General features: G+C 39.6%; 1 protein-coding gene, 1 non-coding gene and 1 pseudogene across 4 annotated transcripts in view; 1 reads left to right on the top strand and 2 right to left on the bottom strand.

The window, feature by feature from the left end:
* The window catches only part of ZHX1 (zinc fingers and homeoboxes 1), a 31673-nt gene that overhangs the window by 10608 nt on the left and 1087 nt on the right, over window positions 1-19978 (bottom strand). For all 3 annotated transcript variants that reach the window (XM_074387102.1, XM_039464413.2, XM_039464412.2), the window contains exon 2: window positions 12099-12212. The gene's annotated coding sequence lies outside the window, so the exon portion shown is untranslated. The remainder of the gene's footprint in view (window positions 1-12098; window positions 12213-19978) is intronic.
* Window positions 6401-6493, top strand: LOC120362401 (U6 spliceosomal RNA; annotated as a pseudogene).
* LOC120362444 (small nucleolar RNA U13) lies at window positions 11460-11563 on the bottom strand. Its single transcript, XR_005578351.1, has one exon. It is a non-coding gene; the product is annotated as a small nucleolar RNA U13 (small nucleolar RNA).

A 19978-nucleotide genomic window follows, 5' to 3' on the forward strand; every position in this document is an offset into this window, starting at 1 on the left:
GCTGCTGCTGATCTGACAGAAGGCAGAGCTCAGGCGGTAATGCTTGCTTGCCCACCTCTCACTTCCTGCTGTGCCACCCAGTTCCTAACAGGTCATAGATTAGTATTAGTCCATGGTGCTGGGGTTGGAGACCCCCTACTGGACATCACCTTCTCCTTTTAATTTGGTTCCATTTCCTCCCCTGTTTATTTTCTAGTCTAGTACTTACCACAGTGTTACATTTCTGTCCCTGCACCACCATCCATACCTGTGGACACCTTACTATAGATATTATGTCTCTTTTTATTTTTTTATTTTTTTAATTTTTTTTAGGCAGAGTTTCACTCTTGTTACCCAGGCTGGAGTGCAATGGCGCGATCTCGGCTCACCGCAACCTCCACCTCCTGGGTTCAGGCAATTCTCCTGCCTCAGCCTCCTGAGTAGCTGGGATTACAGGTACACGCCACCATGCCCAGCTAATTTTTTGTATTTTTAGTAGAGACGGGGTTTCACCATGTTGACCAGGATGGTCTCGATCTCTTGACCTTGTGATCCACCCGCCTCGGCCTCCCAAAGTGCTGGGATTACAGGCTTGAGCCACCACGCCCGGCTCTTTTTTTTTTTTTTTAAATAACAGCTTGCTATAATTTGGATGTTTGATCCCTCTAAATCTCATGTTGAAATCTGATCCCCAATGTTGGAGGTAGAGCCTAATGGGAGGTGTCTGGGTCATGTGGTCGGATCCCTTACAACACTTTGGTGGTGTCCACGTAGAAATGAGTGCATTCTCGCTCTATCAGTTCCTGCAAAAGCTGCTTGTTAGGAAGAGTCTGGCACCTCCATACTTCTCTTGCTTCCTCTCTTGCCATGTGATCTCTGCACACATGCATTCCCCATCATCTTCTGTCACGAGTGGAAGCAGCCTGAGGCCGTCTCCAGAAGCAGAGGCTGGTGCCATGCTTCTTGTACAGTCTACAGAACTGTGAACCAAATAAACCCTTTATCTTTCTAAATTACCTAGCTCTGGGTATTCCTTTATAGGGACACAAAGAGACTGGGACACAGCTTTTTTTTTTTTTTTTTTGAGATGGAGTTTCGCTCTTGTTACCCAGGCTGGAGTGCAATGGTGCAATCTCAGCTCACCGCAACCTCAGCCTCCTGGGTTCAGGCAATTCTCCTTCCTCAGCTTCCTGAGTAGCTGGGATTACAGGTACACACCACCATGCCCAGCTAATTTTTTGCATTTTTAGTAGAGACAGGGTTTCACCATGTTGACCAGGATGGTCTCGATCTCTTGACCTTGTGATCCACCCGCCTCGGCCTCCCAAAGTGCTGGGATTACAGGCTTGAGCCACCGCACCCGGCCGACACAGCTTTTTTTGAGATAAAGTCAAGTCCCCGAAACTCTGGATTGAGCCAAGGACCTTTGTATCTTCAGCCTAAAACTCTCCCAGCTGAGCTATTTTGGCTGACAACTCATTAATGTCTGCATTCCCAACTGCATATAAGAAGCCTGAATTCAGGAAGGTAATCACTAAATGTTTATTAAGTTGACAAGAATGAACAGGAAAATAGTCCTACAAAACTCAATGGGGCCTGCAGGCATCACCATAGAGAAAAGTAGCTGAAATTCACAATAATAACTTTGAATCATCAAGAAAACATGAATTAGGATCATACAAATATATTTAAATAAATTTTATACCTAATATTTATAAAATAAAGGCTTTTTTTTAGATGGAGTCTTGCTCTGTCACCCAGGCTAGCGTGCAGTGACATAATCTTGGCTCACTGCAACCTCCGCCTCCTGGATTCAAGGGATTCCCCTGTCTCAGCCTCCTGAGTAGCTAGAATTACATGCACCTGCCACCATGCCTGGCTAATATTTGTATTTTTAGTAGAGACGGGGTTTCACCATGTTGGCCAGGCTGATCTCAAACTCCTGATCTCGTGATCCACCCACCTCAGCATCCCAAAGTTCTGGGATTATTAGGTGTGAGCCACTGAGCCCAGTCTAAAGTTTTATGCTAAAGTGTATGTTTCTGAAGTCTAATCCAAATGAAAATGAATAAAATGGGTAAGTGATTTAATGTATTCTCCACAACAAATTAGAGCTATTTTAAATTTACTAGCATCCTAGCTGAATGGAGGAGAAGAGAATTTGCTTCAAAAGTTATAAAGTAAAACCAGGTCAGAGGTTGCAGTGAGCCGAGACCGCGCCATTGCACTCCAGCCTGGGTAATGAGCGAAACTCTGTCTCAAAAAAAAAAAAAAAACCAGGTCCCTATGAGACAATACATCTAGTCAGTAAATGCAGAGACATTTTTAGGAAAGGGAGCAGTGCCAAGAGAAACTACCCTGACTCTGAAGGATGGTGAGATCTTCCTCACTGAAATTATTCAAATACACATCCAAGTATCAGATGGAAAGTTGGACTTAATGTCCTTTGTTCCCTAATTTCTCATATTACCAAATAAAGAGCATCAGTTTAAGAATAACAGCGATAGCCGGGCATGATGACTCACGTCTGTAATCCTAGTACTTTGGGAGGCCAAGGCCAATGGACCACTTGAGGTCAGTAGTTCAAAACCAGCTTGGCCACCATTGTGAAATCCCATCTCTACTAAAAATACGAAAAATTAGCTGGTCGTGGTGGCTCGAGCCTGTAATCTCAGCTTCTTGGGAGGCTGAAGCAGAAGAATCGCTTGAACCCAGGAGGCAGAGGTTGCAGTGAGCAGAGATCATGCCACCACACTCCAGCCTGGATGACAGAGTGAGACTCTATCTCAAAACAAAACAACAACAAAAAATAATAATAGTGGTATTAATAATCCAAATCCTACTCTCAAAAGTATGATTTTTTTTCTTTAAAACACTGTTGAAAAATAAATAAATAAATAAATAAATAAAACACTGTTGATTTCCATTATAAAGAAATCACTGAAATTTAAAACTTTTCTTAACTAAATGTTATAAACTAAGCTAATATCTTTTAATCGAATAGGGGTAACCATTATTTTTTTCAAGTATCAACACAGATGTTTGATCATTTTTGTCATTAGAAACAGGGAATTCCCTAAATAGCTCTAAATAAGTGGTCCAGACATGGTGGTACACATCTGTAATTCAGCTATTCAGGAAACTAAGGAAGATTCCTGGAGTCTACGAGTTCAAGACTGGGCAACATGGTATGATACTATTTATTTTATTTATTTATTTATTTGAGATGGAGTTTCACTCTTGTTACCCAGGCTGAGGTGCAATGGCACAATCTCGGCTCACCACAACCTCTGCCTCCTGGGTTCAGGCAATTCTTCTGCCTCAACCTCCTGAGTAGCTGGGATTACAGGCACACGCCACCATGCCCAGTTAATATTTTGTATTTTTAGGAGAGACGGGGTTTCACCATGTTGACCAGGATGGTCCCGATCTCTTGACCTTGTGATCCACCCGCCTCGGCCTCCCAAAGTGCTGGGATTACAGGCTTGAGCCACTGCGCCTGGCCATGATACTATTTCTTTTTTCTTTTTTTTTTTTTTTTTTTTTGAGACAGAGTTTTGCTCTTGTTACCCAGCCTGGAGTGCAATGGCGCGATCTCGGCTCACCGCAACTTCCGCCTCCTGGGTTCAAGCAATTCTCCTACCTCAGCCTCCCGAGTAGCTGGGATTACAGGTAGGCGCCACCACACCCAGCTAATTTTTGTATTTTTAGTAGAGATGGGGTTTCACCATGTTGACCAGGATGGTCTCTCGATCTCTTGACCTCGTGATCCGCCCGCCTCGGCCTCCCAAAGTGCTGGGATTACAGGCGTGAGCCACCATGCCCAGCACATGATACTATTTCTAAAAACATAGTAATAAGTGGAAAAGTAATAAATGAGCAGTACTCGTATATTTGGACAGTAAAGGGAATTGTTAAAAGGCAGAGGAGTACGCTATTTTGTGACTTACTTTCCTGGAATCTGAGAGAGACTATATTTAATTGGGGTATACTAATAGTTGGAAGGCAAGAGGGTTTTCTTCTGAAACTCTTTTTTCCTTAAAGTGGTAGTTTTCAAACTTTTTGTTTTAAGCAAGGGAGCCCTTTCTTCAAACAAAATGCTGTGAGATCCCAGTGCAAAACAGATAAAAGAAGAGCTATCTGGTTGGAGGAGGCAGAGGCTAAACTACTCTCTGACCAAATTCCATTGTACTGGAATTCCAAACTCTATGCTTATAATCCCCACTTCCATCTTTGAAGAGTTCTCAGATGTATGTAAAAGCCTTTGCCTTAAAACTTAAACATACTGTCTTGGTACAGTGGCTCATGCCTGTAATCTCAGCACTGTGGGAGGCTGAGAAGGGCAGATCACTTGAGGTCAAGAGTTCAAGACCAGCCTGGACAACATGGTGAAACCCCACCTCTACTAAAAATATAAAAAGTAGTCGAGCATGGTGGCAAGAGTCTGTAATCCCAGCTACTCAGGAGGTTGAGGCAGGAGAATCACTTGAACTCAGGAGGTGGAGGTTGCAGTGAGCTAAGATTGAGCCACTGCACTCAGCCTGGGCGACAAAGAGACTCTACCTCAAAAAAAAAAAAAAAAAAGAAAGAAAGAAAGAAAGAAAGGAAAAGATGATTTGCTCACTACAATCTACCATCAGGTCCTCCATGGTTTTGCTAACAAAGTAAGGTCAGTGTATTATTTAACATGTTTCTAAAAAGAGACTGAGAAGTCCCAAAAGAGTTTCAAGATTTGGTCCAAAAGCTCAATTCTGCATAATGTATATAATCTAAAAATAGACCAAAGAGCAAACAAAGGTATCCTCGGAGTTCTTATTATAAAGTCATAAGTTTGAAGGAAACAAGGATCTTAGTACAACTGCCCCATTTTTATGGAAGAGTAGGCCCAGGCCCAGAGTAATTAATTCATAAAGGCATTGTGGATAGGGTAAAACCACAGGTTTTGCAGTCACCTTTGTCAATTAATAGGTTCCTGGAAAAGCTACTCAATTCAACGTCAATTTTCACACCTATAAAACCAAGATTCTTCAATTCAACAAATTCATTCAACAACTATTTGCTGAATGTCAACCACGTGAAAGGCACTGTGTTGGGCGATAATGATGCAATGGTGACCAAGACAGACAGTCTCTGGTGTTTCAGGTACTAGCAGTGAAGCAAGGAAAACAAACAGTAAACAATTACTCAGAATAACTATGATCAAAGAGGAAGTATTAGGAAGCATATGAGTACACTGCAGGAGGCTTCTAGAAAAGAAGCAGAGAAGGCTTCCCTGGGGGAAATAGAAATAGTAATATCCACATCAGAGGAAGTAAAAATGCCTCCTTCACTTACTTTGATACAAAGTAGGTGCCTAATTATGCTATTTTCAGTCCCTGAAAATTTCTTTCCGGAAAAAAAGAAATACCATTTAATATTAAAAGCTCACTTTTTTAAAAAAAGCAATTAATCAGCTGAAAAGGCATGAAAATTGGATGAAAAAGTAGGAGTAAAAATACAGAACAAGAATTTCTAGGATGTTGTTCCTATTCATCTCCCTTTGTCATTAAAGTGCAATGGGACTGGGACAGGAAAATTGCTGTATAGAAATCACTATTAGCTGAAGGCATCACATCCTCTATTTGAAGGTCAACTAAAAACAGGGCTTAAAATCAATTTGGGGAAGCTTGTACTATTTACCTATAAAAAGAGGTTATAGGTCAGTTGCACAACTCAGTAGCTAGGTGACTCTGCAATTAAAACAATTAAAATTAAGTCTGCCAATAAAAGAAAAAATATTCTGTAAATGCATCCAGCACTGTAAATATATTTTTCAAAACTGCTTTCAGTTAACTTTTCAGTAGAGAAGCGTTTTTTGAAAATACTGCCATTAAAAGTGATAATCTTAAGAGTAATTAAAGCATATGGAAAAACTACCCATCTACTATTAAATTTTTTAAAACTCAGAAAATTTGCATATTAATTATAATAACTGAGGAAATATGTATGCATATGAACAAAGATTAAATATGTAAAAAGTGAAAATGTCACATAAGATTATGGGTGACATTTTTATGTGTGATAGTCACAAGTTTTCTTTTTATTTTGCTTTCTTCTTTCCTTTTTGTGGCGAACAGAGTCCCATTACATTGCCCAGGCTGGTCTTAAATTTGTGGGCTCAAGCAATCCTCCTACCTCTGCCTCCTTAAGTGTTTTACAGGGATGAGCCACCCCACCCAGCCTATAAATTTTCTTTAATATTGTTATTATACTGTTTTATTATAAGGTACAACAAACAATAGTTTCAAGACCTTAAAATTGCAAATAGACTGAAATATTTCTATGGTCAATTTATGACCAGTATTTCTATGGTCAAGCTGGAAACAAAATTTCTTTTCTACTATTAAGGCAAAAAAAACATGGCTACATAAAGGACTTTCCAGTGCTGGCTTCCAGAGCACATATGCCAAAATTGGAACCATGTAGAGAAGATTAGCATGGCCCCTGGGCAAGGATGACATGCAAATTTGTTTTTAAAAAAAAGAAAAGGAAGGAAGGGAGGGAGGGAGGAAGGAAGAGAGGAAAATAGGGAAGAAGGAAGAAAGAGAGAGAAGACAAGAAGGGGAGCAAGGAGGGAGAAAGGGAGGGAGGAAAGAAATAACAAAGTAAAAAAAAAAAAAAAAAAAAAAAAAAAAAGGACTTTCCAGGGCTGCAGGAATCCCTTAGCATGTAGCATTCAGGTATAGTTTTTGGAGCTCTGAGAAGTCAGGCTGGTCCTAAGGGCCCTTAAGACCACCCACACACAATCTCCAGGGTGTAGATCTAGACTAGCCAGTTTCCTTGGATCTATCTGTATACTGGATCTTCTCCTGAGGGTAGGATACTATTCAGTCAACTTATGATTCTGAACTCATCAAAACAATTACAATTTTTACAATTTTATAATTGAAACTTCTCTACAGAAAAGCATTTAATGAAAGCAAAGCATGTTTTATCACAATCTAAAAAGTTTGAGAGTTCTTATGCAAGTTCTTCTTTTATGATCAGAAAAAACATCTATTTAGTATCCACTATATTCTCAGGGTACAACAAAATACTTATTAGGACCCCAATAATGTTTGCTAAAAAAATATCTTTAGGCTGGACGTGGCGACTCACACCTGTAATCCCAACACTTTGGAAGGCTGAGGTGGGCAGATCAATTGAAACCACCTGGCCAACATGACGAAACCCCATCTCTACTAAAAATACAAAAATTAGCTGGGCATGGTGGTGCACACCTGTAGTCCCAGCTAGGAGGCTGAGGCAGGAGAATCGCTTGAACCCAGGAGGCAGAGGCTGCAGTAAGTCAAGATGGCACCACCGCACTCCAGTCTGGGCAACAGAGCAAGACTCTGTCTTAAAAAAAAAAAAAAAAAAAAAAGTCAAACAAGGGAGATAAAGCAAAGAATGATTTGAGCAGGGAAATTCAGGAGAAAAGGATATAGTTATTATAAATACAGCAAATGCAAATTTGCACTTAGAATCATTACTTCTTTGTTTTATAAGAAAACTATAATGTTCTACTACATTTTTTTTTTTTTTTTGAGACGGAGTTTCGCTCTTGTTACCCAGGCTAGAGTGCAATGGCACGATCTCGGCTCACCGCAACCTCCGCCTCCTGGGTTCAGGCAATTCTCCCGCCTCAGCCTCCTGGGTAGCTGGGATTACAAGCACGCACCACCATGCCCAGCTAATTTTTTGTATTTTTAGTAGAGACGGGGTTTCACCATGTTGACCAGGATGGTCTCGATCTCTTGACCTCGTGATCCACCCACCTCGGCCTCCCAAAGTGCTGTGGTTACAGGCTTGAGCCACTGCGCCCGGCCATCTACTACATTTTTAAAAAGACTAAAAATAAGTCCTCAATGTAATGCACTATAAGAAGTTAACGGATTGTTTCAAATTCTATGCTTACTACTACTTTAAAAAAGTCAAAAAAATATTTTATAATTTAGCAGAGTCATAACTGCTAGGAATTTGCAAGCTTCTGGTTTTTTTTGTTTTTTTTTTTTTTTTGGCTGTCTTGGACTTCAAATTAAATGATTAACAGATAACAGTATGTTGGCCTAGTTAGCCACAAAAGTATGTTATTTGGTAAGATTTTATGTGAAGAAAAACAAACTTTGGGTTTTTGTTGTTTTTTTTTTAAGATGGAGTCTCACTCTGTCATCCAGGCTGGAGTGCAGTGGCGCAACCTTGGCTCATTGCAACCTCCGCCTCCCAGGTTCAAGCAATTCTCTACCTCTGCCTCCTGGGTTCAAGCAATTCTCTGCCTCAGCCTTCCGAGTAGTTGGGATTACAGGTGCGCACCACCATGTCCAGCTAATTTTTGTGGTTTTTTAGTAGAGACAGGGTTTCACCATCTTGGCCAGGCTGGTCTTGAACTCCTGACCTCATCATCCACCTGCCTCAGCCTCCCAAAGTGTTTGTGCCGAGCCACAAACTTTGTTTTTTACACCAATTCTGGATCAAATAACAACATTCAGAGCCAAGTGTGTTGGCTCACACTTGTAATCCCAGCACTTCGGGAGGCTGAGGAGGGTTGATCACCTGAGGTCAGGAGTTCGAGATCAGCCTGGCCAACATGGTGAAACCCTGTCTCTACTAAAAATACAAAACTTAGCTAAGTGTGGTGGTGGGCGCCTATAATCTCAGCTAATCAGGAGGTTGAGGCAGGAGAATCACTTAAACACTGAAGGAAGAGGTTGCAGTGAGCCAAGATGGTGCCATTGCACTCCAGCCAGGGCGACAAGAGCAAAACTCCGTCTCAAAAAAAAAAAAATTTAGAAGATACTATAGTTTTTAGGGATCATGTTAATTTTGATGTAGCATCAACTAAATAAAACTGTTCTTAGGTAGCAAAAATATACACACAGAGAATCCCTTAGAATCTGCATATATATATATATATATATATATATATATATACTGAGAAAGTTTAGGATTCTGTATTCTATTTAGTTTCACTTCTCTCTCTCTGAGTCAAGAGTTCTGTTTAGCCAGCTGAAAACACTTAAATTTACATGTTTATATTAAACTGAAAGTTACAAACCCACAAAAATCACCGAATGCCTAAGCAGTACAAACAATGAGGTCAGATTAAAACAAGAGGTATCTACAGCCAGGTGCGGTGGCTCATGCCTGTAATTCCAGCACTTTGGGAGGCTGAGGAGGGTGGATCACGAGGTCAGGGGTTCAAGACCAGCCTGACCAACATGGTAAAACCCTATCGCTACTAAAAATACAAAAATTAGCCAGGTGTGGTGGTGTACACCTGTAATCCCAGCTACTTGAGAGGCTGAGGCAGGAAAATTGCCTGAACCTGAGAGGCAGAGGTTGTGGAGAGCCGAGAGTGCCCCACTGCACTCCAGCCTGGGCAACAGAGCGAGGAGAAGGTGACTTACACAATTAAGATATTTTCAAAGTTAAAATCTAAAAATAGGCCGGGCGCGGTGGCTCAAGCCTGTAATCCCAGCACTTTGGGAGGCCGAGGTGGGTGGATCACAAGATCGAGACCATCCTGGTCAACATGGTGAAACCCCGTCTCTACTAAAAATACAAAAAATTAGCTGAGCATGGTGGCGTGTGCCTGTAATCCCAGCTACTCAGGAGGCTGAGGCAGGAGAGTTGCCTGAACCCAGGAGGCGGAGGTTGCGGTGAGCCGAGATCGTGCCATTGCACTCCAGCCTGGGTAACAAGAGTGAAACTCAGCCTCAAAAAAAAAAAAAAAAAAAAATCTAAAAATAAAAATTAAATGTTAAAATATTTAGAAACATCAAGTTCTTAAAAAATTAAATTAGGAATTGGACAACACAAATTTATGTCCACAGCAAATGTTATTAAAGATTGCTGGTAACTTAAGAATCATTACCTGAGAGAGAAATCTCAAGCAAACTGTCTGAAAAATAGTCTCAAGACAATTGAAAATCAGATATTAAAGTGAATATACAGACAGGAATGAAAAGGATAAAAGTGAAAGCATCTAAGACACTGTGGTCAAAGATAATCAAATTTCAGAGGATACCTTTGCTAATGCTAATTAAGGCTGAAAGATAAGAAACCCTATCCTCTCTACCTGTTTTTTTCCATCTGAGAAAGCAGACCTTAATGACACTAAAGATTAAAGAAGAATCCAAGCTAGACAGATTTCTTCTGGCAAGCTCTGACCGCAGATTTGAGGAGTGAAGTTTTTTTTTTTTTTCTTTTTTTTTTTTTTTTTGAGATGGAGTTTCGTTCTTGTTACCCAGGCTGGAGTGCAATGGCGCGATCTCGGCTCACCACAACCTCCGCCTCCTGGGTTCAGGCAATTCTCCTGCCTCAGCCTCCTGAGTAGCTCGGATTACAGGCACGCGCCACCATGCCCAGCTAATTTTTTGTATTTTTAGTAGAGACGGGGTTTCACCATGTTGACCAGGATGGTCTCGATCTCTTGACCTCGTGATCCACCCGCCTCGGCCTCCCAAAGTGCTGGGATTACAGGCTTCAGCCACCGCGCCCGGCCTTGTGAAGTTTCTTTTAGATAGGTCTCTCCCCAAGACACTAACATCCTAGATTTCTCCCTGCAGCTGGCAGCTAGGTAGGTAGGTACATAATACTTTGAAACTGATATGTAAACTAGCACTATGAGCCGGGTACAGTGGCTCACACCTATAATTCCAACACTTTGGGAGTCGGAGGGAGGTGGATCACGAAGTCAGGAGTTCAAGACCAGCCTGGCCAATATGGGGAAACCCCGTCTCTACTCAAAATACAAATATTAGCCGGGTGTAGTTGTATGTGCATACTGTCCCAGCTACTCGGGAGGCTGAGGCAGGAGAATTGCTTGAACCCTGGAGGCAGAAGTTGCAGTGAGCCGAGATTGTGCCACTGTACTCCAGCTTGGGTGACAGAGCGAGACTCTGTCTCAAAAAATAAATAAGTAAATAAATAAATAAACAAATAAATAAAATAAACTAGCACTATCATGAAATCTCTTGTGAATAGTTTGTAAATGTGATACAAAAGCAATTTTCTGCTGAAAATAGTTTTTCCCTACTTTTCTCAAGAAGGTGTGTTAAGTCTTTTACAGCCAGTCTAACACAAGAATGCAATTCTCAGTTCCAAGTGAGATTATCTTTGAAGACTGAAAAACTGTTCATCTGGTCATTATCTTCCCTATTTATAAACGTAAGGTAACTGTTACCTACTTCACTGAGGATATAATGATTTGATTTTCCAAAATACTTTGAAAGATAATAGCAATCAGCATTGGTAATATCAACTTACAAGAACTCTTATCAATTTTTTAAAAATGAAAGTGAACCAGCACATTAATGTTTATTAAATCTTTCCTAGTATTTTCTGGAATCATCTAAAGTAACAATTGGATAAACGCTTCTTACAAAAGCCAATTAATTAATCAGATAAAATATAAAAGCAATTATAGACAAATATATTCAAATATTTATTACATTTTTTTACATCAGATAGGTAATGTGCCAGTGTCATAACAAGGTTTGAGAAAGGCACATTTCACACATGAGCATGAAAACCTAATCATCACATTTATGAACTACAAAAGGATCTATATTCAAATATTTAAGTTTTGGTATGGTTAATATAAGTAAGAGTATTTAATTGTTAATTAATATCCTAACTCTTATAATTAACTATTATTAGTAGCCTGCATATTGAAAACATAGTTTCAGGATTTGTTCTTGTATGTTTTGAAGCATTTTTCTGGATACAGGCAAAAACATAGCAAAATTTCTAAATCAATTTTCCCATAGGTGCATTAGTCTTGTTTACCTCTGGTATCATAGCACCGGGTATAGTGCCTGACACACAGCAGGTTTCATCAAATACTAATTTTAAAATCAATTATAAATATACCATATAAGAGTTATTACGAAGTGTGATACTGTCTCCTTTGAAATTAAAGCAGTCCTATAGTTAGAGCTCTTAAAATTTGAAAGTACATTTAAAAAAAGTGTTAAGCATATGATTGCTGCTTTTTAAGGAAAGCTTTTAAAAACTTTAGCCAAATATAGTATCATGGGATCTAAAGTGAGTACATTCCGTATCTGAGTTTTACCATACCAAAACAATGAAACACATACTTGCCACAGCTTCCTTAGCATTCTGTTCTTTGAAATGGAAGGGTATCCCTTCTAGTTAGATGTTTAGCTCAGGCCATCATTACCAATAGGTCCAAAGCAGCTGTCTGTCTTCTCCTACAAAAAAGTAAGATTTTATTATTCTAGATATAATTTAGCCTTAGGAAATTTTTAAAATTTATGCCTTAGCTTTAAATAAATAAAGGTAGCCGGGCGCGGTGGCTCAAGCCTGTAATCCCAGCACTTTGGGAGGCTGAGGCGGGTGGATCACGAGGTCGAGAGATCGAGACCAACCTGGTCAACACGGTGAAACCCCGTCTCTACTAAAAATACAAAAAATTAGCTGGGCATGGTGGCACATGCCTGTAATCCCAGCTACTCAGGAGGCTGAGGCAGGAGAATTGCTTGAATCCAGGAAGCGGAGGTTGTGGTGAGCCGAGATTGTGCCATTGCACTCCAGCCTGGGTAACAAGAGCGAAACTCCGTCTCAAAAAAAATAAATAAATAAAATAAATGTAATTTTGAAAAAAAAAGTTTATTCCTTTATTAAAACTTTAAAAGAACCATCTAAATGCCAATCCTAATATTGGTAGGAAACACAAAAACTATACATTAAAAAATTATATTTGGCCAGGCACGGTGGCTCACGCCTGTAATCCCAGCACTTTGGGAGGCCAGTGGAGATGACCTGAGGTCAGGAGCTCAAGACCAGTCTGGCCATTATGGTGAAACCCCAACTCTAAAATAAATAAATAAATATTTATATTATACAGAACAACCAAATAACTGTTAGACCATTTTCAATAAGATTTCAAAATGTGAATATATGCAGTCTGTAATGTAAAAATTGAGATGTAGAAATTGGGAGTTCTTTTAAATGAGTGCACAAAGGTTATGAAGACAATTTAGTTAAACTACAAAATAGGAGTAGTTGTATATGTTTATGTGTTTGTACATAAACCTAGTGATATTTGTATCCTAATTTATTATGTTAATTAATTGGAATGGAGAGGATTATTCATGCTGACAACACAAGCCAATAACAAGTTAAAAATAAACTAGTAGCACTCAATCCCTAAACTTAGGGTTATCTAACAGAATGACTGGTGTTTACCTATGTTGTTTTGCCTGAACTACCAAATGGCTTTACAGTCAGTGCACTGTGAAGCATTGATACTGTGCAATCAAATAAATAGAAAATAATTCTCTGAAAATTCAATTATTGTCCAAGTATGCTGTAGTATATAACCTAGAGCAATTAAACAAATCAGAAAACTTTAATAAAGCTACAATTGCTTCTCTTACCAGCATATACATAAATAATACTTTTGAAGGGTTAAAGCATTTTTTTTTTTTTTGAAACAGTTTCACTCTTGTTACCCAGGCTGGAGTGCAATGGCGCGATCTCGGCTCACCGCAACCTCCGCCTCTTGGGTTCAGGCAATTCTCCTGCCTCAGCCTCCTAAGTAGCTGGGATAACAGGCACGCACCACCATGCCCAGCTGATTTTTTTGTATTTTTAGTAGAGACGGGGTTTCACCATGTTGACCAGGATGGTCTCGATCTCTTGACCTTGTGATCCACCTGCCTCGGCCTCCCAAAGTGCTGGGATTACAGGTGTGAGCCACCGCACCTGGCCAGGGTTAAAGCATTTTTATTGCATCATTACTATTATTATTATTATTATTATTATTGAGATGGAATCTTGCTCTGTCACCAGGCTGGAGTGCAGTGGTGCAATCTCAGCTCACTGGAACCTCCACTCCCTGGTTCAAGTGATTCCAGCCTCAACCTCCCAAGTAGCTGGAATTACAGGCATGTGCCACCATGCCCAGCTAAGTTATGTATTTTTAGAAGAGACGGGGTTTCACCATGTCGGCCAAGATGGTCTCGATCTCCTGACCTCAGGTGATCTGCCCACCTTGACCTCCCAAAGTGCTGGGATTATAGGCATGAGCCACCGTGCCCGGCCTTTTGTTGTATTCTTTGAGCAATATACTCTGTAAACCATAATGAATGAATATTAAAGAAGATTATTTTCCCAAATACCTTATTTTTTGATTCCTGCTATTATTACATACAAGTTTATGAAGAAACTTCTCACATCAAGAAATAAATACACCAGACCTCTGGTAAAATACCTCTAGGTTAAGTTAAAACTTAGGCTGAATAAGTACATTATTTTCATGAAAAGCAAAAGAGCATTTTCCTGGTAGGCCCAGTGGAGCATCTTGTTATCTCGGTAGCCTGGGCCTCTACAATTTCATTTCCTGGTATCTCGTTGTTCGGCCACCCATTAGTCATCAATCTACAGCATGTGGACTAGAAGAGAAGATAGGAAACAGGTGCCGAAGAGGGAAAGTTATTTTCCAAAATGAATTATTAATACCGTAGGAAACTGGTAACCTATTTCAATCCATTCTTAAAATCACACAGTAATTGCAAGATGTTTTACCGAATGAGTCTCTTGAGAAGAGCTGCCAAGACATGTAAAGGCACAAGGATACCAGAGAAGCAAAAATGAGCTCATCAGTGCCTTTGAATGAAAATCCTAGTTGCCTGATGTTATTTAAGTTCTGATACTGGGATTACTTTAGAACATTTCTATCTAATTCAAAGTATTTTTCTTAATTTAGTATGAGTGAATTTCAAAAATTAAAGAGCTCATCTCAGCTATGAACATTATATAATAAAACAGAACAAGCTGTTCTGGTAGTAGATGGATTATAAAAAAAGACCAAGAGTTTGGGCTTTGAAATAGACTCGTTCAAATCCAGCACTGCCACTTACTAGCTGTGTGGCTTTAGACAAATGGTTTAGTCTATCTGTGCTTCAGCCCTGTCATCTATAAATGGTGCTAGTAATATTAATAGGATACTACTGCCGGGCGCGGTGGCTCAAGCCTGTAATCCCAGCACTTTGGGAGGCCGAGGCGGGTGGATCACGAGGTCGAGAGATCGAGACCATCCTGGTCAACATGGTGAAACCCCATCTCTACTAAAAATACAAAAAAATTAGCTGGGCATGGTGGCGCGTGCCTGTAATCCGAGCTACTCAGGAGGCTGAGGCAGGAGAATTGCCTGAACCCAGGAGGAGGAGGTTGCGGTGAGCCGAGATCGCGCCATTGCACTCCAGCCTGGGTAACAAGAGCAAAACTCCGTCTCAAAAAAAAAAAAAAAAAAAAAAAAAAATAGGATACTACTTACTTAACAGGGTTGCGAGGGCTGAAACAGGTAACACATGTAAAGTTTTTGGACTATTTCTTGGTACTTAGAACACAATGAATGTTAGCAAAGAAATCTTTGTTTAAAATTTGCTAACTGTTGACAAATGATAAAACACTTTAAGAAGCTGGGTAACAACCAACCAATAAAATTTATTTGCCATTTTATACCTTTGAGCATATTAAATCATGCTGGAACAAGCTGGCTTCAACAGGCAGATATTAATCAATCAAATTTAACCTCTCCCCCACACACTTTTTCTGACCTTAGCTCCAAAATGAATCAGTACTGTATGACATATTTAAGGGTTATTTCACAGAACTAGCAAAATTATGATATACATAATTTTATCATAGTAACGAAGAGAAATTGCTCTCTTCTCATGATCCCCCTTCCCCTCCTCCCCAGTATAGCCAGGTCTAGCAAAGTTTAAATAAACTTCTTTTTAACAATATTGGATGGTAAAAGAGAATAAATGTAGAAGAAAAACACAATTATGAGTTAAGTGCTTAGAAATATCAGAACCTCCTATCTTCTTTCATTTCTCACTAAAAAAAAAAAAAAGGAAAAGAAAGACTTTTAGGAAGGGGAAAAATGAAGTTAGAAATCTTGAGAAATAGGAAATCACCAACATGTGATCAAAGAGTTATTTTATTTATAATAATTAATGATATGGCTCTGACTTTAATATTTTAATTTTGTTAAGATAAATTCTGATAATATTATCTTTTTTTAATCTAAAACTAAGAACTGAAAATTAAAATCCTGCATTAAAAATGATTTATTTGGCTGAGTGCAGTGGCTCACGCCTGTAATCCCAGCATTTTGGGAGGACAAGGTAGGAGGACTGCTTGAGGCCAGGAGTTTGAGACCAGGTAGGCCAACATAGCAAGACCCCATCTCTACAAAAAAATTTAAAAATTAGCCAGGCGTGGGTGATACATGACTGTAGTCCTAGTTACTCAAGAGGCTGAGGAGAGAGGACGGCTTGAGCCTAGGAGTTTAAGGGTACAGTGAGCCATGATCATGCCACTGCACCCCAGCCTTGGCAACAGAATGAGACCTTGTCTTAAAAAAAAAAAAAAGGATTTATTCAATTGAATAAACATCATTCTTTTTTTTTTTTTTTTTTTGAGATGGAGTTTCGCTCTTGTTACCCAGGCTGGAGTGCAATGGCGCGATCTCGGCTCACCGCAACCTCCGCCTCCTGGGCTCAGGCAATTCTCCTGCCTCAGCCTCCTGAGTAGCTGGGATTACAGGCACGTGCCACCATGCCCAGCTAATTTTTTGTATCTTTAGTAGAGACGGGGTTTCACCATGTTGACCAGGATGGTCTCGATCTCTCGACCTCGTGATCCACCCGCCTCAGCCTCCCAAAGTGCTGGGATTACAGGCTTGAGCCACCGCGCCCGGCTCATTCTTTTTTTTTAAACTAGAAATATAACCGTAGAATAAACATAATTCTTAAACTGCTCATATATACTTCTTTTCCAAAGTATGTTATCACATTTGTTTAGACCAAAGGTATACAGTTTTACCTTTTAAATTGGAAACTGACAGCATAATATGCCAAGATTAAGTAACTTTTAAGATCGAAACCTGGCAACTACATAAAAACTTAAATATTAATATTTAAGAAGACCCTGTATAAAATGCGGATCTCCAAAATGTAAACTCAAATGTATATTCTGATTAATAATCTAAGTCAGCAACTTCAGTCATGCAAATCTAGTTATTCATCACTACAAATGTATCAAAGCAACAAGGATACAATAAAATTTATGAGTAGTTGTATAGAAACATTGGCTCTTATTCTGAAGACAGTATCATAGCTTTAAAAACAGAAATATAATTTACTTTTGAAATTAGGTAGGATTATTATTATTAATTTTTTTTTTGAGACGGAGTTTCGCTCTTGTTATCCAGGCTGGAGTGCAATGGCCGCGATCTCGGCTCACCGCAACCTCCGCCTCCTGGGTTCAGGCAATTCTCCTGCCTCAGCTTCCTGAGCAGCTGGGATTACAGGCACGTGCCACCATACCCAGCTAATTTTTTGTATTTTTAGTAGAGACGGGGTTTCACCATGTTGACCAGGATGGTCTTGATCTCTTGACCTCGTGATCCACCCGCCTCGGCCTCCCAAAGTGCTGGGATTACAGGCTTGAGCCACCGCGCCCGACCAGGTAGGATTATTTAAAAGGGTTTTTAATTCAAAAAATGTAGCCTTAACAGTAAATGTGCTTATCACAACATAAATAAATATTTACAATGGCTTAAAAATGTGTATTACTGGCCAGTACAATAGATCATTCAAAAAATCTCCCTGAATAATTGCATTGACTATGATATTAGATTAAAAACTAGGTACTGAACTTTCAACATTGTTAATTTAAGTAGAGTCTTTTGAGCCCAAATCCACAATGCTGCAAAACAAATAAAAGGGTTATTTCCTCAGCTACATTTGTGATTTTAAAAGTATTTTCATTTAAGTATTGTCATAATTTGACAGCAAACTATGTCTCAAATATCACATTTTATGCTTAATTAGCATGAGAAAGAAATGTAATACATCAAAATATAACTTTTCCATCTTAATCTAAAATATAATACAAAAGGGAGAAAAATCTTCAAAATGAACTACCTCTCCTATACTATTAATTTCATTAATAAAATAACTGCAAAACTTTGTCCCCATGTATTGAAAAGAAAAAGAACTTACAATACAGTTATCATTAAAGGTGAAATAATTGCTACATCATGCATGAACTACCCCCCAAATCCAGTGAAATAATAAGCTTAGCTATAAAGGAAAGAAATCTACTAATGAGTGTTCACTAGCACAGGCACATTTATGTTTTCGGCTTTAGCATATTTTCAAACCATCTGGCATTAATGCCTCTCTGGTTCGCCCAGCCTAATCTGTTCAGAATTGAATATAAAACTAGAGCTACATGCACACTGAGGAAACCAAAGAACAGCACACATGCATAAAATGTTCCAAATGTGAAGTTCTAAACTAGTTCATACTTGAACTGTGTCTTTAAAACATTTCCATTGAAGACGTTAAAGGTCTTTTGAAAATATAAGAATGGTTCAAGAAATCTCTATGAATCAGCACTGTCATCAGTTACCCAAGTATTACTCTTTAATTCTCATTTTAATCCTGACAGCTAAATAAGGCATCTGAAGAGGTACTTCAATAAAAAAGATTCACTGATAACAGAAATACTATCCTTTTATATCGAAAAGGGCCATGATTATACATGTTACTTTGTATAATAGTCTGCTTAGCCCTAAACTACTTTGGGAAAGGAAGGAAAAACTAAAAGCCAAAAAAAATTTCATGAAAGCCTTTTTTCTTTTATGTCCTGTTACTGCATTATTGTCATTGTCAGTACTCACATTTCTTTCGCTTAAAATCAGGGGTCAGAATTGCTACTTTAGAAATTAAAATAATTGATGGGTATCCTAGGGCCAGTTTTCCTGTTAAAACCAACTCCTGCTCATCTTTACTCCCGACAGAAAAACAAATGACTTTTTCAGAATAATTTTTCAGAAACAAAGATAATTAATGTAGCACCATATAACACAAATTAAAGCTTTCAGACAAAGATTGAGACACAATGACCAATACTAACAAATCTAAAGTGCTCTTATCTATGAATACACACACACCCCAAACCAAATATTCGCTTCCCTGGGGGGAAACTCCTTCTTCCCTAACCGTGAACCGCTGTATATTTTCCAATTTTGTGATTTTTCCTTTCTCTGCTATCATATTAACCTCCAAGAGAATTGCTTCTTTTAAGTTACATGGAATCCCAACCTAATCACATCACAATTCCCTCAGCCTTTTCTTACATTTTTCTCTAAAAAATTAGCTCTTCGCATTTTTTTTTTTTTTTTTTAATAGCTGGGCTGAGTTGACAGAAAAGAGCTGTGGAATTCCTGCTCTGTCCGGTATCTTCCCTGTATCCTCTTTTCTTATCCCTAGTCCCTGTACTAATTTCCCTGCCTGCTGTCTCTTATTGACGCCTTCTCAGCTGCTGGATCCTTCACTAACCTAAGTTGAGGATATCAAATGGAATATTGTCCTTCTCAGGGGCTATGCTCTTTCCTTACAGTTACCCACAGAGGGGAAAGAAGGACAGGAAAGGTACTAAAACAAAGAATTGCCAAGTCCCTTTACTTCCAACTTTGGTGTAAAAATAAAAGGAAAAGGCATCTGCCAGCGCTCTCCTTTCCTGCCCTTAGACCTCGTTCCTCTCACACCTCCTTCCCAGCCCTTTATTTCCCTTGAGGAATTAGTAGATCTTTCACTGTGAGCCCTAAGGCTTAGAGGATTCCCCTGGGTCATCCTCCCCACACCCCCGCGCCCCTACCATCCTCTTTAATTAACTTCTGCCTAAATCCCAGGGCTTCCTCACAATCGTAATTGGGTTCTTAAGGGCTCAACTCCCAGCCTTTCCCAAAGTTGGGGCACGGCCTGGCCCCGAAACGGGTGCGCACAGTCTTCCTTGAACTGGAGGTACAGACTTCTCCCGAAGGGTTTGCTGGGGCTCCAACCTTAGTCAGTGCGCTCAGCTCCAGCAAGAGAATCTCTCCTGACTCTCAGGGAGACTGAGTCCCCACGATGCCGCCACAAGCCCCAGGAGGACA

Source organism: Saimiri boliviensis, chromosome 15 (assembly GCF_048565385.1).
Source record: "Saimiri boliviensis isolate mSaiBol1 chromosome 15, mSaiBol1.pri, whole genome shotgun sequence".
Taxonomy (NCBI): Eukaryota; Metazoa; Chordata; class Mammalia; order Primates; family Cebidae; genus Saimiri; species Saimiri boliviensis.